At 35.9% G+C, this 13,558-nt stretch overlaps 1 protein-coding gene across 1 annotated transcript in view; it reads left to right on the top strand.

The window, feature by feature from the left end:
* The window catches only part of LOC310903694 (inositol 1,4,5-trisphosphate receptor-interacting protein-like 1), a 121,075-nt gene that overhangs the window by 64,159 nt on the left and 43,358 nt on the right, over window positions 1-13,558 (top strand). The window contains exons 6-10 of the mRNA XM_083847405.1: window positions 1,010-1,131; window positions 1,415-3,349; window positions 3,556-3,668; window positions 5,563-5,763; window positions 10,713-13,519. The gene's annotated coding sequence lies outside the window, so the exon portion shown is untranslated. The remainder of the gene's footprint in view (window positions 1-1,009; window positions 1,132-1,414; window positions 3,350-3,555; window positions 3,669-5,562; window positions 5,764-10,712; window positions 13,520-13,558) is intronic.

Genomic DNA, 13,558 nt, shown 5'->3' with positions numbered 1-13,558 from the left:
GAGTTTGTTTTTTACTGGAGAGTATAACTGTAATCATTACTTTTTGCAATTTCAGTTGCACATTATTTTTTTCTCAAACTAAAAGACAGCTCAAAATAAAAGAAAGTTACGTTTTTCTGTGCCAGATGAATATGATACACTATGATAAATGATTCTTCAGGATCTAAATTGTGGAAACTTGTTGAACCAATGTACTCTGCTAGGCATATATGTACTTTAATCAAGATGTAAAATCCAAGTCTTACTCAATTTCTTTTGATAAGAAACAAGAGGTTACTTTGTGCATATGGTGGAAAGAGGTGGAATGAGTCTCCTATATGGTGGGGAGAAGGAAACATTCCATGTTGCTGACCAGATTGACAGATGAATGAATGAACATGGGACACACAAATCACCATAACAATGAAGTATTTCACAGTATTCTTGGTAGTCTCACTCAATTTATGCAAGGCACTGACAACTGAGTGACAAGCTTGCCCCTCAAATACTGGCAGGCATTTTGAAGAGCTAAACTGACTTCACAAAACTGAACTGCACAGTATAGTAATTTAGTCTACTTATTGTCTACAAGGTGAAGTGCTAACAAAGTCAATAGCCTAAAGAGATATTGACTACTTAGCTGAAGCTTTCCTTTTCTTTTTTTTTTTTTGTGTGTGTGTGATTTTACCTTTTCATGTTTGATCTCTTATATTTCAGTGAAAAAATATGTATTATATATCATGCAGAGTAAGACCCTTGCCTGACTAGTGAGTTATCGAGGCTTTTAAATTCTAAATAAAAATGTTCTGAAAATATTTGTCCTCAGTGCAATTAGGCACCTGAATAATCCTAAATTTGTCCAAGCTGAGACAGTATTATTGAAGAATGTAAGGTTTAAAGTTTTGTAGATTTAGCTGTGGATTTAGGCCTGTAGTTAAAAAAAAAAAAAAAACAGGTCATATGTTTGTTATACCATATCTGACAAATGAAAATGTAATTGTCAAAGTAATAAAAATGATTACCATTTCAGGTTCCTAAAGACACCAGCCAGCCTTACTGTCCAGGCTCCCCTGGGGCCTCCTCAGCCCTGCCCGTGCACACAGGACCCCATTTCAGCTCATCCCAGAACTGTTGTCCCATAGGAGACAACAAGTAAGTGCCCATAGGGGTGGCAGTTTGCAGCTGTGGCCCCACTTGCTCCTGTCTGGGGTCACCTCAGCTCCTACTTGTCCCCCTTCTAAGGCAGGCTGCTTTTGCTGCTTCCTAAAAATAATTAAGCATTTTGAACAAGTGCTGTTATCTTCACTTACTAAACATTGGTAACAAATTGTTTAAAATAGTGAGAAATTTTTTCATATTAGTATAAAGAAAGGGAGGAAGAAATTTTTGTTTTGCAAAAGCTTAATCATTCTTTTTCATTTTCTTTGATTACTAGGTTGATATTTAGATTAGCAACTAATTCTGGCATATCTCATATTATGGTGTGACCGACCAATAGACCCCTACAATGGAAGAAGGCTCAGAGGAAATGGCCAATGTGCCCAAAAAGCTCAGGCAATAATGTAAGGTGTGACTGACCAGAGCTGTTGCAAAGAAAGCTGACTTTGTATCGACATAGAGGGAACTGGATGGTGGCCTTTGCTTTAGATAAACAGCTATGTCATTTGAGTGGAGCAGCTAGCGGTGTAAAAGTTTCTTCCTGACTTCATTAAAAGGCTGTGAATATCTCCCTGAGTTAACCAGACGGTATGAAGGTAGTATACTTGGCTCAGCCCAACATAGAGTATAAAAACAGGACAACTAGCAGAAGAATTTTTAAGAGAGCAATGGGTTTGAGCTGTTTTCAACCCATGTATTCCTTCCTGGTGACTGGGAACAGCCGGTATCATGATGGTGAGTATATTGTGGAGACCAATGATGGGGATGACATAGGTATTGTGATTTAACTGCATATCACAATCACTATATTTTGCTAAGTGTTACACTTGTTTTGTCATTTCAGTATATTTTCTATCAATCTGCTAATCAAAAATCCCACGTAACATGAAATTTTTTCAAATAAGTGAATTTGATATTAAACATTATACCTTCCACATGTGGAATATCTGAAAGAAGCTGGTCAAAGAGTATTGGACTCTAGCAAATGGTTTACAAGCAAATTTTCAACAATACAAGGAATCTGTTCCTGGTTCATTGAAAGAAGAGACATGTAAATCGATTTGTTTATTAAATAATAGGATTTACCATGCAAAGTCTCATACAAGTCCCATATTTAATCCTCTCATTTTCTGAAATCCATTGAGAATAACTATAACATTATTAGAATGTCATAGAAGATGTGTAAGAGATCATTTGTGCAGAGCTCACTTATAGATCCCAGCTGAAAATTTTGCCAATGACTTTGAGGCCTGCTAATTCAGTACATTTTTGCAGTTTAAAATTTAAAATTATCTTTGATAGAATTATTTAGTATTTAGTAATAAGTGAGTCATCTGTACTCTGTATAAACAGAGATTGTATTCAATGGAGAAAAGGACAAAGTAATTTGATTAAGATGTACCACTTTAATTAGCAAAATGTCCCCAGGGCAATAGGGGAAATAGGACGGTTTTCAAATCCCCTTCTGATTTACAGTCTGAGGGGGATCATTTATATATTCTAAAAAAAAAGTAAAGAATACCTTAAAAAGTGTCTCTAACACTGCTTGCTATTTGTGTATTGTCAATGTCAGTGAATGTTGGCTATTTTTGTGTCTGAGTGTATTCTCTAACAGAATTAGTGAACAGAGGTTAACAGCTAGATGTACAACATATATCTATTTAAATGTAGGTCATGTTCCTGACAGATCTGAAGTCTTTTCTTTGCCAGTATGCTGTTTTGCAGCGGCCAGCATGGAGTAATGTGTGAATATTTCATCTTTGGACATTAAGATCCAAACACAATTAGTTAATAAGCATAAATGAATACAATTAATATTTTATTCCATAAACTGTTGGCCATCTGGATGAGTGAGTGCTGAGGATCTGGATTTGCAATGCTGTCACATTTCAGGATTACAATGTTTTCAGTATTAGAGGCAATGCTTTGCTTGCACAATCCCTATTATTGTTCCTAGTTCAGTTGTAAAATCATTTTTAACAACAGAGTGGAGGTTTTAGCTTGATTATCCCTTGTGCAGAATTCTCTATGGACTACTAGCTATAGGAAGGGAAATTAACTTTGCTAAACTAAATTAGTCTTTGTGAACACTGCTGTTATTTCCTCCGTCCTTCATCCTATCACAGTCATAGCTTAGATGTAACCCAAATGGAATACTCATGTGAATGCAAAAAATTATTTTTCTTTCCAAAAGTGATGGATGCTTACCAAGGTACTGCTCTCTGTTTTCAGCAGGGTGTAACAGTAACTAGCCCCTAAAGAAGCATGAGCTGAAATGTAATAGTCCCTTTAAGACTTTAATTTCAGTTAAGAGTACCTGAGAGTTCTGGTCAAAGTATATTAGCAACTTGATTAAATTCCTCTCCGTTTCTCTCAGACAATGCCCTTAACTGCTTCTGTTGTTTTACTGTATTAAAGGCTCATCAGAGTTATGGCTCCTGACTTAGAGAGTATTAATCACCACTGGGAGAGCACCACCAGGGTAAAGTGACAACGCCGACACACTTCTGCTGCTGTGTTTTATGAAGAAGGTCAGTATTACCTTTATTGCATTGGTATTTGTAAGACAGCAATTCTACACTTAGATTTTTTGAAGTGTCAAGGACATGAATCTATTAACTGGGTATGTGAAGACTGCCTCAAATTTCCTTGCAGAACTTTTTATTAAGATATGTACACATCTTTGTTGTACCTACATGTGATCTAGGAACAATAGTAGTTTCACAGATCTATTAGATTGCTAAAAGTGACATTATGATTAACTCTACACATTTTTTTTGTTTCTTTCATTAATGTTTGAATTGCTAGAATCATACCCACTGATACACCGGTAAATGAAAAGGTAGGTACATCTAGCAACTTGACATTCACATCAGGGAAAAGGTATTGCCTACATTAGACATGTATACTCTTTACTTATATTTAGCCTGACTGAACATCTAGCTGCAGCAATATAAAATTAACATGAAAATAAAGTCCTGGATTATGTTTATGAATGAAATAGGTGTGCAGAGCATAAACACATTTGTCTGTGTACCCTGATTAGATAGTAGATATGGTTCTACTTTTATAAAAAATACATTCCTTTCTGAAAGAGATATTTATTATTTTCTATCCCTGTTTTGCAGCACAAAATGTATCTGTATGTATTCAAAATATTTTGTAGATATAAACCTTCAGAAAAGAGGTATGGTAAACAAGATTATAGTCACTGAATTACTTGGAAAATGGTTTAGTCTTGCATTTTCAGAAACTTAAGTATTCATTTACAGTGAACAACAAAGCTTCAAAGCTTTTTTTCCCTGTCTTTTCCAAGCTTTCCTTTGCTGTTTATCTACATGCAGTTATATAATTATATTTAATGATTAATCATTTGATATGAGCCAAAGTGATCTTTTTAATTAGCAGTAGCAATACTACACCTTGTTTTTTGCATTAGGATGGTAGGTAATTTTTTATTTATTGTTTGCTTTCATAATAAAGGGTTCAGGAGAGATGTTTATCAGGACAATTAGTGACTCTAGGGTTATTTTAGCTAGGAAAACAAGCCAAAACAAAATTATAACATGCCAGCATGCCTTTCATCAGATGTAGCATGCTCTCTGTGGACTCAGAGAGCATGCTTCTTTGCCAAGAACATCTGGCTTTTGAAAAGCTGATAATAAATTTGGGATTCCTTTAAGAAAATCTGAGAAGAATCGCAAACCCAGGAGTAACTTATATAGTGTTTTGTTGTTGTTGTTGTTTGTTTTGGGTTTTTTTTTTTTTTTTTTTTTTTTTTTTTTTAAGTGGAAGCAGTTTAATTTTCCGTAAGGATGACGAGCAGAATGAGAAGGACTCGTCAGTAAGTAAAGCTGGCCTAAACAAATTATTCAGTAGGTACATTCAGTTCTGCAAACACCAGAAATTTTGATTTTAACTGCAGTTTGCAAAGTACGTTGGCACATACATCATGAACATGAAGCAATGAGAAAGATTTTTGAAAACTTTATCATTCTAAACAGATCATATTCTGTTCTGTATATTGAATTAGAGAAAGTTCCTTATAAAAATATTTGTGTATCAAATTGAATAAGAAAATGTTCCTATAAAAAGCTTTTTTTAAAAAAAATATATTTATTTTTTAATTCTCTAGGGATTGACTCAGAAGTTTAAGCACGTGTCTAATTCAAAAGCTATGATTAGCTTCATGGAGGCTAACTTTATACATATGATTTAAGTTCAGCATGTCACTAAAGTAATTTGCTGAACCAGAGTCCATGTTCTATGTATGCAAGAATATCTATACTGGTTCCATCTGTGATGCATTGTTACCTTCACATTATAGCTAAGTCTTTTAATTTAATCCACACTGCACTATGTCACCACCAGCATCTAATACACTTTTTTATTTTGTTTTATTTTCCAAATAATTTAAATTTTTAGACCATTATCAAGTACATTTTTTCTTCCTTGAAGCTGAACACATTGACTTCTGACGATTCTGCGTAACTTTCCCTGAAGTCCAGACAAGCAGACGATAACTGCCACCAGGACAATGGAGTGAAGCTTTGTGTTAGCTCAAGGACACACAGAATCTCATTTTCCAAACCTGGAAAATAAGCACCAGAATGACTCATCAGCCAGGTATGTTTACTGTGCTGAAGTAGCTTATCAGTAAAAGAAACAGACTTAAAAATCATTTGTGCGTACAGATGAGTGGTTCTGTAGTTTTGAGTTTCATAATTTTGTACAGATGTGTGCTAAGCAGCACTAAAAGCATTATCAAGGCCTCAGTGGAAGCGAAAATGGATCTTTTCTCAGTGGGTATAGAAGTTTGTCCTTGCTGTATCCTTCTGCCATGTACCGCATAGTTATTTAGATAGCAGAACGAAGGCTGTCTGAAAGCAGGTTTTCTGTGCAGCACGAAAGCTAAAATTTTGCTCTTCCGTCCCAACATGCTGTTATCTAGTAAGCATGTGTGTTCGGAAAAGACAAGAGTGAGAAACATTTGAATAAATGCACTGTCATTTATATGACAGTTCTTGCTTGTCTGGGGGCAAAACCTCAAAAACTTTAGTGAAATCAGTAGTCAAATAGCTGTTGTAGACTAGCAGTAGTTTGCGAATACGGATCAGAATTTTGTTTGTTGCATATGTTCATCCACAGTGTATTATTATTAATATTATCTGTTTGCAGAAATTACGTGCACTTTGCATTTGGGAGAATAAGTCTGCTAATGTTTTCACCAAGTGATAAATGTAACCAGTGTTAAGAAGTTAAGAGGATTTATTTAGTATCTAGAGATAGTTTCATGTTGTTTCTTTTCTTGTTTCTTTGCTTACCTTCTTTTCTCAACTGCATGACAGAATTCTGTGTTTTCCCTCTGTTCCCCCCCCCCCCCCCCCAAATCACAGAATGAAAGAGGCAGTGAGCTAGCTCTCTTTTAGACATCTGTGTATTCTTCATTTACATAAGTGAGTGAACTATGATTTGTGGCATTTCAATAGGAAAAGACCTTATAAAATATTTACATTTTGAGAGATTTGAAGAATTACAATCGACATCTAATTAACTCACACAAGAAATATTATATTCTGTGATGATCGTAACACCAAGTTCCTTAATGTTACATTCCTACTGTAATTGTTGTCATTCTCTGCTTTCATCCCATCACCTTTTTTGTGTCTTTCATTCCAACTTTGATCATCCACCTTGACAAAGTCTCAGTTCAGCATAGCACTGGCATATATGTTTAAGTTTTAAGCATTGGATTACCTCATTAGCCAGTTGCACTTCTACTCTTACTAACAGCCCTCAGTTCAGAAATATACATAAATATGCAAAGTTTTCCTAATCATGATGGAATGGATGGCTGGCTCAGTGTCTTTATCGTAACTCTTTCATTAGACCCTGCTAAGGAACCTAACCAGGTTTGATGTTTGAAGTCCTGGCCTGGGCCAGCAAAAGCCCATGGAAAATAGGAATTATGACACACTTTGAGAATAATAATCAGTAAAGCAGATTAAAAAAAAAAAAGAGGAAAAAAAAGAGGACAATATCAAACACGGGGTAATTCTGTAAGAGAAATTCCATCAAAACCCTCCGAATTTTTCTTAAGAAAGAACAAATCAGTATGTAGAATTGTCTTTTTTAGGGGGCAATCTGCTGGCTCCAGCAGCAATACTGACTCACCAAATGACAGCCTCAGGTAGTTTTCATCTACCATATAGCGGTTAACATAGTTTACAAAATCACAGGTCAATGTACTGATTTCAGTCTCAACATTTTATTCTGATCAGAGTTATTAGCTTGGCCAGTATTTTTGGTAAAGTCTGGACATGAATGAGAAGCATGAAGTAAAGGAAAGGAATTCATTATGGTAGCATTACTACAGAAGACAACCTTAATTGCAATGAAGGGGGACAAGTTTTTTTTGCTTTAATCTTCGCCTGTCTAGCTATGATGCCTCCTCTTTGGTTCTTTCAACAAAACTGTTAAAACCAATGCAGAAGTGGAAGGAAATCCAGTGTCTCTTGACAGTCTTAGGACACAAAATAGCTGTTCACTCACTGCTTGCTTCTTGGATCCTATGGCCTCTCACCCCCAATTTGTAGTACCACCTGGTGAGACTGTCACTATTACTGGTCATCATCACCAGAATGGAAGAACATAATGATTGCCACACTAGAATAGCCCAACCAGGTGTGCCTAAGACTGCCCTGTCTCCAGCAATAGGCAAAGACGTGATTAACAAAGAGTCTAAGAGGACGAGGATGGTATGATACCTTCCATGAACACTCTTTGCAGTCTTCAGTAAATTACAGTTCATAAACCTCTAGGACCAAAAGTATTTTCGTATTTCGTAGCACTAGGTGTATGATTTTTTTTATGATGCTTGTCATTGTTGTACAGATGGGCTACACAGTACCAAGTTTCAAGACCATGCAGAAATGAATTTTGGGTGCAGCAGGTTAGAGCCTGAAAGCTTATTCCACACTGTGGCCTTGAAATAATGTATTTGAAATTATTTGTGTAATGAAACAAAGATCCTTTTAAGGTATACCTCTATTTGTCATTGAAGGATTCTTTTCATATTTCATTTTAGCAGTACTTACCTCTGTCTCTAAATGCCTATTGGAATCTAAAGTATATAATAACAATAGATGTAGTATATAATAACCATATAGGATTAATATATAGTAGAAAATAATAAAAATAACTAATGATACATAATAGTAACATAAAATGGAATAATCAAATGTCAGGCTTTCTCCTGGTCCTTGTACACCACCAATTATACTTCATGTTTTGAATCTCCAGGGAGGAAAAAATTATTCTTCCCAGCCTGTACTGGTGTGAGAGAAGTCAGCTTTTGTGCTTCTGGGAGCAAGTGACTTATAGCATTGTCTGAAGCCAAATATAATATGAGTGGCAGAAAAACAAGCTGCCACATGCAGTTTACCAGTCTGCAGTAGTGAACAACGATGTTCTATTACAGCCATTGAATGGCAATTGAGAGATTAGAAATTATGTTTGCTGCACATACAGTGACACAGTGGCTTTTTCTAATTAAGGTAATATTAGAGAACTGTTCTCTTGGTTAGTGGCAAATGATGATCTTCAGTGTGGGATATTCCTAGCTCCAAAAATAAGTAGTGGAAAAATGGTTCTACCTCTAGGCATACAAACTTTGTCTCAGTGAGCTAGGATCACTGCAGTTTGACATATTTAAATTAAACTGTCAGAAGCTTTCTGTGGGAACACCAGGGGGGATCCTAGGGTCAGTGTAAGGAGAACAGCCTTTGGTGGCATCCCAGAGTCCAGGAACATGGGAATCTACAACTTGAGACACCACGCTGAGCCCACCCAAGAGGTTCTGAGAGCTCTTCCTTGCACCCCTAGTTTAGGAGATACTCCATAGTGCTCCAGCAGCCCTTGTTTCAGGAAAGGGAGTCTCTATGTTACTCAGATTTACCAATATTTCTTTTAAAAATGTAGCACTTTGTCTGCAGACCCAGTATTGAAAATGACTGATGTCACAATGAAAGAATCAGGTTACACTACGAATCATTTACAGTAATATGCTGAATTTCACAACATTTCTAATTTCCTTTGTGAGTCATTTTCTTCTATGCTTGTTCAATTCTGCATTGTATCCCACAGTTGGACTTAGTGGATTAAGAAGTAGAAGTTTTGTACACAATTCAGAATGTGGCTGTCAAGTTTTGCTGGCTATTAGGTCCTCAGTCACCTGAGAAATATTAAATCTTTAAAGACCTTTCCTATGCCACATTTTTCTACGTTACAGGTTTTGTGTAAAAGAGACTACTATTGTAGAATATATTTGAATGGCAATATTATATATTTTTCTTCCTCTCTAACATATCATTTTCTTATTAAAATCAAGCACTTCAGTTAAAGAAAAAACAGAAAAACACTGCAGAAACTGATCATGCTGATGATTCTTCCAATCATACTGTGTGTCATTTTGTTATATTTTCGGAATGCATACTAATATTTAAAACATGCTAACTTCTGACTTAATGTCCTTCCTCCAAATCCTACATTACAATCACAAGGTGTCCCCAGCATACTATACACTCTCACAACTTTGTGTTACGTTGTGTTTTGTTTCAGGGTTTGGGGGGTGGGTTGTTGATTTTTTTACCACACAGTATTTTTCATTTGTTTGCCTGATACTACAGTATTGCAAGATTCCAGGTCTAGGAGGTCATTGGCCTCCAGTTCCAGGAAGTTTCCAAGGGAATATTTTCTATTTGTGTTTACATATACTCAATCTGTGCTTTCAAAGACATTTTTTCATCTGAGTATTTCCTTCCGTTGGCTTGCATTTATTTCTTCCATTGTAATAACATACTTCATTGACAAAAGAATCCAAGGGGACATATGCAGCTAAACAGAAATTTTCAGATGGAGAATAGAAAGCAAACAGGTACTTGCTAAAGCAAATTTTGATTTAGATACTGCTTGAACTATTTCTAAAATGAAAGGGGAAAAGGCATGTATTAAATCTTTTCTCTCCCTGTTAAATTACTTGAAAGTCTATCTGTAGGCTCAGCACAGAATTTCAGTAGTTGAGTAAGCTATGTTCTATCAAGACTCTTTCTGAAGATATTACTGGTAACTGAAATTTGATTTCTTATGGTGAAAAGGAACATTCAGAAACAGGGTAATACAAAATACACAAAAAAACACTTTGATATGTTTATGAAGGGTTTAGTAAAACAGTAAGCTGGTAATCGTTTTTTTGTTTGTTTGTTTGTTTGTTTTTTTTAATCTAGTGAGTGCAGAAAAGCAAGTATGACTTGCATTCAGAACTACAGTAGTAAGAAGAAAACAGTGGCATGATTGTACCAATCAATTCCATCTAGTTTTTCAGAGTTATAAACATCTGCTATTCTATAGGTCTATAGGGCTTTGTTATGCATGAGTGCAGTATTACTTCCTAACTTTTTTCCTACCACATATACTTATTTTCTGCTGAATTATATTACAGAGATATAAATTTATAATTTTTAGAAGTTTAGATATATAAATATAATTTTATAATTATTTTCTGCTCTATTTTACAGAGATCCACACAGCCTGGGAGTGGTATTTTTTGTAGTGTTTCTCGAGCTGGCACAGAACAGAGAAATCTGTTAAACAAGATAACTGACTGTAAGATGAGAATTGCTACAGCTATATTAATTGAAAAGTTTTAGCAGCATTGGCTACAATATTCTGAATAGTCCATTGAACTCTAGCTTGAGATTAATCTGAAAAAGAAACACAGTTTCATATAGGGTTTATTTCTCATTGAAAGGGCTTTAAAAAAAAACATCAAAATACTATTAGTGTATCTACACTGAGAAGTCTATGGAAACTTAGCAGTTTTCCAGTAAGAAATGAAAAGCCAAGTTTTTCTGTTTATATAATAAGTATACACATGGTACTGCATGCTTTGGCCTTTTTCTTTTTCTTTTTTTTTTTTTTTTTTTTTTCAGCATTCTTTTAGAGGTCCTGGTGAAGAGTCCCTGAAAAATAATTTCTCAGTTAGAAAGAAGTTACGCAAAGATTGTTTCTGTAGGCTTGGAGACCATAGTTCAAAGAGCAGCTTTACCTTAGGCAATCTAATCTCCTGTTGATCTGCCAGTCTTTTTCTTAGATTTTCTTCATGTTCCAGAGTTAGTTTTGTAGACATCTTTCTATTTTAAGTATCACATCAAGTATCTATACCACAGTCCCTTGCTACCTGTGTGATCCACACCTGGAAAATTCAGCTATCACCATGCCTATCTGCTCCATAGTAACCACATAAATTATCATTTTTAATTAGCTGAAATCTGTACAAAACATAAATATTTTCAAGGTAGGGAAACTGAACTGGTAATTCTGAGCACTGTGCTATATATATTCATTTATTCAATACACTAACACTAGTAAGTCACTTGAAAGCAATTTAGCAGGAAATAAAGAAATACAACAGAGCAAAGCCAGTAATTTCCTTTCTAGGTATCAATAGGCTGTTTACCCAGTATCACTGGCTCTGGCTTTAACACTGCTCAAGGTAGTTCTCAGATTTCGGCTTTCATTGCAGCATGAACTCTTTAAACTGACTGGGTTCTTTTTGTTACCAGCATTTTCACTGGTTGAAAGTTTGGCTGTCTACTCAGATGTGTCCTCAGAACTGTTCATTCTTAACTGTCCATAAAAGTTAAATAAAGTCCATGACCCCCACATCCATATTAATTCTGCTTTATCAGGTTGCTTTTGTTTTTTCTTTCAGTTTTTCTAAGCTCGGTATGCTCCAGTAAGAAATAGTGACAATAAGAAAATCCAATTATCTCCAGATGGATGAAGTCCTCAAAGCTGTATTTTCAGAGACGGAACAAAAGAATGAAAGTGAAAATACCAAGGCACACATAGCTATCAAATAGTGAAACAAAACACGAGTGCAACATGATGTGATGGGGAGTTATGTGCTGAGACCTTCCATCCTTCTTTCTGGAAAATCCTGCACATAACGACGTACAGAGATAGACCAGAACTATTACACCTGTACAGGGCAAATAACTAGCATGTGCACGGTGAATCCAATGCATCTTTATCATAGACTGACTCTGCAAATAATCTTCTGTGAAACAGAGATAATCAAGGGGCTTAAGTGTATCACACATGGATCTAGCACAAGGCATGCATGGCAGGACTGGAGCACTCTTGCATGTTTCTGTGCACACACCACACATTTAAACTCTGCCATCTCTTCAGGACATAAGGGCCTTAAGCAGGATTTCTAAATATCTGGAAATTTAGGACTGAAGAGCTGAAGTGGATGATGTTAATAGTACAGAACTACAGGACCCTTAGTCTGCCTCAATCTACAAAATTCTGTGCCTCCACACAGGCTCAAAATGTTCTATTCATAAGTGATTTCTGAAGCATGAAGTAAGAAAAATACATGATTTTGGTTGAAAATGAGTAGAATGAGTGTTTTTTGTTTGTTTGTTTTTTTGTTTGTTTTCTGACAGTTTACAAGCATTTCAAAAGTCATGTCACTTAAAACACAATGCTTGCTTTATAATTTATGAGGCTTTACGTCTCATTATTCCCTAGCAAGATACATGAAGAGACCAAATCGTCTGAATGAATTCTGCAGTGGAAGCTAAAAGGATTCATTTTTTTTTTCATGGATGAAAAAATGGACCTGACCTATCAATTTCGTAGAGAACAGTGATCTTCATTCATTATCAGATAATTTTCAAGGCTACAGATAGGTCCAGGTGTTTGGTTTCTTTTTTCTCATGTAACACCCATTAAATGTACAGAATGATACTATTTTCTCTTAATACTCTTTTGTGTTTCCATCTGAATACAATTATGAAACATACTCAGCGTTTTCAAATCTTCTCTGGTAAGTATTCTCATAAAAATAGTGTATGATACTAAGAACCATATATGTGTGCTATATAGTATTGTTGGGCCTAAATGTCTCAACTCTGTAACGGGCCCTTTGACAGTACAGTCCTTGTGTCAACCCATTAGTTCTCACACTTCTACTTTTTTTCGATTCTCTCTGGCATCCCACTGGGAGGGACTGAGCCAATGGCTGCATAGTGGTTAGCTGCCCGCTGGGTACAACAGTCTTTCTGGCACCACTGTGGGGCCTGAACTCCCAACCCTGAGAACAAGAGTCTCATGCTCTACTGAAAAATATGGAATGCTTCATGAATTTGCATGTTATTCTTGTACAGAAGCCATGCTAATCTCTTTTGTATGGTTCTAATTTTAGTATATGTGCTACTGAAGCAAGCTCCTCTTGGCACCCTGGTGCCCATGCTGGGCTGGATGTTCAAAGGGAGAGTACCCTCTACACATCATGCAACTGACGCTACATGGAGTAAGTGGGTCACACTGATCACACAGCAGGCTCAAGTAG

Source organism: Anser anser (assembly GCF_964211835.1).
Source record: "Anser anser genome assembly, chromosome: 1".
Taxonomy (NCBI): Eukaryota; Metazoa; Chordata; class Aves; order Anseriformes; family Anatidae; genus Anser; species Anser anser.
This window is presented reverse-complemented; position numbering and strand designations above follow the sequence as displayed.